The sequence below is a fragment of the Ahaetulla prasina genome, chromosome 6 (assembly GCF_028640845.1).
Source record: "Ahaetulla prasina isolate Xishuangbanna chromosome 6, ASM2864084v1, whole genome shotgun sequence".
NCBI classification, from domain to species: Eukaryota; Metazoa; Chordata; class Lepidosauria; order Squamata; family Colubridae; genus Ahaetulla; species Ahaetulla prasina.
In genome coordinates, this window is record NC_080544.1 from 42,099,440 (window position 1) to 42,103,839 (window position 4,400).

Genomic DNA, 4,400 nt, shown 5'->3' on the forward strand with positions numbered 1-4,400 from the left:
CCTCAGGGTGCCATCAGCCAAACAGTGTCGACTGGCAACCCCCAGGGGAAGGGCCTTCTCTGTGGGGGCTCCGACCCTGTGGAACGAACTTCCCCTCGGACTTCGACAATTACCTGACCTTAGGACCTTTCGCCGCGAACTTAAAACTTATTTATTTCGTATGGCTGGACTAGCCTGATTTTTATCTTTATTTGATGGGTTTTTAAAGTTTTGTGATTTTATGGGGGAGTATGTTATTTTAACATTTGGGCATTTAAATTAGTTTTTTAAGGGATGTTTTTAATTATTGTGTGTATTTGTATTTTATCTGCCTGTTCACCGCCCTGAGTCCTTCGGGAGAAGGGCGGTATACAAATTAAAATATTATTATTATTATTATTATAAAATTCTCTTGCCAACTGCTTTACAGCCCAATATCTTAGGGAGGATTCATCCCAAGCCTTGTGCTCCATCCACTATCCAGTTGTGGACCACGTGCTCTCTTATCTGACCATTTTCTAGGCAGCATCTCTTACCTAGTCTCCCAAAGACATTTCTACAGACCATTACAAGGTGTCTGAAGAACAACATCTATTTTTAAATTGTTTGTAAGGCTGTGTGAAGTAGCATAGCTTCCTTTCTAGAGTTTAGCTTGTCTACAGGTAATCTTAACTTATGACCATAACTGGGACCGTTGCTAGATGCAATATCACTAAGTAGAAAATCATGTGATTATGGTAGGCTTAAGGCATCACTTTTCATTCAGCCATTAAGCAAATCACCAGGGATGTTAAGCAAGGCATCATAGGATAGAGATTTGCCATTTTATATCCATATTCTCCATGATCCTGCTTATCGGAAGCTAATGGCGAAGCATTCCAATGATGGTCATGTGACCACAGGATGCTGTAATTGTCATAAATGCAAAGAGTGGTTGCAAAACTGAGGTTTTTTAAACACTGGTGTAATGGTTGTTAAAAGAGGCAGTCAGTAAGCGAGGACTACTTGTATCGCTCCTAGAGCAATCTACCTCAAGGCAACACCCACATAGCCAGTTGTTCCACCTGTTAGGTCTCCTGCACCACATAGCCATCACATTTTCTGGAAAGAGGACTCTAGATCCAGCGAAATGACAAATTCAGTTAGGTTCAGGGAATTAACAGTTAAAATATTCCTCCCCATTCTTTATTCAGTTCTGCCCTTGGTTATCCTCTACAGTAGCTCCTGTATAAAATGTGGATTTTGGCACAACCACCCATTATATAAATTAGTCTAGTAGGTCAAGTTTGTAATAGTTTTTGCTTTTGCTAACCTAATGTTTGTTAATAATTGACATACAATGATCATTCTCTGACTAATACAATTTGAAATTTCTTGAAAAAAATAACACAAAATAAGCACATCTGCTGATACGAAATAAAGGCATTTGCTGATATTTAGTAATGGTTTGTTATGCATTCTTCATGCTGTGAGATTTTCTTTGACACTTATTGTGAATTCAAATGAATTCTAGTCACCATACAAACTGCTCTTTCAGACAGAGGGCACACCGGTTTATAAAATGATTCCAGGGAGACAAATAGTTTTAGTGTTTGTCCTAAGTTTATGCCAATTACCATATGGATAGCTAAGTAGGAAGAGAGAGAGAGAAAAGACAGAGGGATGGAATTAGGTAAGTCAAGCAGGTGGTGTGTAATTATAATTTCCCCCAGGAACACAAAAACATAGCTCAGATGTCACTTTGCTTTTAGCAAAACTAGGCATATAGTGGAGCATATAGTTTCCTTTGAAATGATTAACCTAACCTGGAAATATTTTCCCACATCCCTTTTCCAGGAGGTTGAAAATTTTCAAATATTCTTGAACTTCCCACAGATTTTTGGAAATCTAGTTATCAGCTATAACTAGATCTGTATCGCTGTATCGTCTATCCTCATGCATATACACGCTTACAAACATACACTCTTTCTTACAAAACCAGGAAATAACAGGCTTCCCTTAGCCTTGGTGTGCAATCTAAAGTGCATTGTTAACAGTCTCCGAAGAGCAGAAAATACAAGCTGTGCATCAGAATCTGCTGACTGCAGCTCTTTATAATTGGGAGTTTTGTTTCAAAAGGACATTACTCAGATCCACACATTGTAGTGTATGTGTTATGTATTCATGTTTGTACCTTTAAATATTTGAGCGGGAAATCAGCACGTTGCTGATTGGACGAAGCCTCCAGCAGAACTGTATAAAAGGAGAGGTTTTTCCCCCAGCCTGTTGCTGGGTTCACCCTATATTAAAGAGCTGTTGTCACTACCCTGGTCTCCAGCCTCGTTACTTCCAGAACTTAACATTGGCGACGAAGGTGGGATCTCGAGGCTAAGGAGAACCAGAACCGAGCTGAAGCACGATAGACCCGAACCCAGCAAACCCAGGGCAGAAAAGCGGAGATGGCCAGTTACACTCCGCCCGCACCGTTTGACCCGGCTAAAGAGAAATGGGGAACGTATATGACCCGTTTCGAAAGCTTTCTAGAAGCCAACGAACTGCAAGGAGTTCCAGATAACCGAAAAAGGGCTTACTTCTTAAGCCATTGTGGTCCGGAGGTCATTGATATCGCAGAAGCCCTGGCAGAGCCAACGCCGTTGCAGTCGGTGTCGTGGCCAACTTTACAGACTTTACTAAAAAACCACTTTGCACCAACGCCGTCCAAATACATGCGGCGGTTTGAATTCGGAGAGCGAAGGCAGATGGAGGGCGAATCCATCGGTGACTACATGGCCGCCCTAAGAAAAGCGTCCAAGGACTGCGGATACCGTGACCTAGACGAGGTGCTCCTCGAGCAACTCATCCGAGTCAAAGACATCCGTTTGCGGCGGCTGCTAGCAAAGAGCAACCTGACGCTGGCCAACGCTCTGGACGAAGCCAGAGCACATGAAATGTCCTCCCAAGCGGCAGAGACACTGCAGAAGCCGGTCCCACAGAAGGCGGCGAAGGCAACTCCGTGCACCAGGAGGAGGTTCAGACCGAATCCGACGGTGAAGATGAGGAAGGGTCTGCCGCACCGAGAAACGCGACAAAGGGGACCGAGACGAAAAGCGGAAGCTGCGGGTCAACACCAGCGCCAACGCTGCAAGTTTAAGGACGCGATATGTCGGCGGTGTGGAAGAAAGGGCACCTAGCCCAAGTTTGTCGGCGGCCCAACCTTCCGCCGAAAATTCAAATCGCCAATCAGAGCGCGGAATTGGCAAGGCGACCCGCGATTGGCTCAAACAAAAAGGCGCGGATTCCAACCAAACAACGGTGGTCATAGGCGCGCCGACCCAAGTGGAGAAGAAGATCTTCACCAAGCCAAAAATAGAGGGAGTACGGTGCCGGCTTGAAGTAGACACGGATCAGCGATCACCATCATGTCCTGGGACACTTTGGTGAAGTCGCTGCCGTCCGTCAAAGCGCCACCTGCAAGCACAACGCTACGAGTCCACGACTACCAGGGAATCGCATCCTGTTCGAGGACCACCTCCGTCCGAGTCGAGTACGGTCCATACAAGAAGACCCTGCCCATCACGATCGTTGAAGGAACTCTGCCCAGTCTGTTGGGACTAGACTGGTTTCGTGCCCTGGGCATGGGAGTGACTGGCATCTACAGAAGTGACTGTAACCTGAAAGACATTCTCTTTAACGAGTTCGAAGATGTCTTCAAGGACTGCCTGGGCAGGTACAAGGGGACCCCTATTTCCTTCAACTTAGACCCCCAGGTAGCCCCCATTAGGCTTAAGGCGAGGAGAGTCCCTTTTGCCCTAAAACCAAAAATCGATAAGGAGCTGGACAAGCTCATAAATCAGGGGATTTTGGTGCCAGTCGATCACGCGAAGTGGGAGACGCCAATCGTCACCCCAATAAAGTCGGACGGGTCAATTAGAATTTGCGCTGACTACAAGGCGACGCTTAACAAAGCCTTACAGAAAAGCGCTTACCCGGTTCCCGTGGTGCAACACTTATTGCACTCTTTGGGGCAAGGGCAAGTCTTTGCAAAGTTAGACTTGGCCCAAGCCTACCAACAGCTGCCCGTAGACGCCCGCACAGCCGAAGCCCAAACTATTGTAACGCACAGGGGGGCATTCAAGTGCACCCGATTGCAATTTGGGGTCAGTGTGGCACCAGGGTTGTTCCAAAACCTAATGGAACGACTACTGCAGGGGCTCCCAGGGGTAGTCCCCTACTTCGATGATGTCCTAATTTCAGGGGAAAACATGGAGGAATTAGGGGAACGTTTAAGAAAGGTTTTGGGGATTTTCCGGACAGCCGGATTAAAAGTCAAGGCAAACAAATGCCAGATAGGGGTCGAATCCGTCGATTTCTTGGGCTACCGGATAGACAAGAAAGGAATTCACCCTACTGAGAGCAAGGTCAAGGCAATTAAGAAGGCTCCA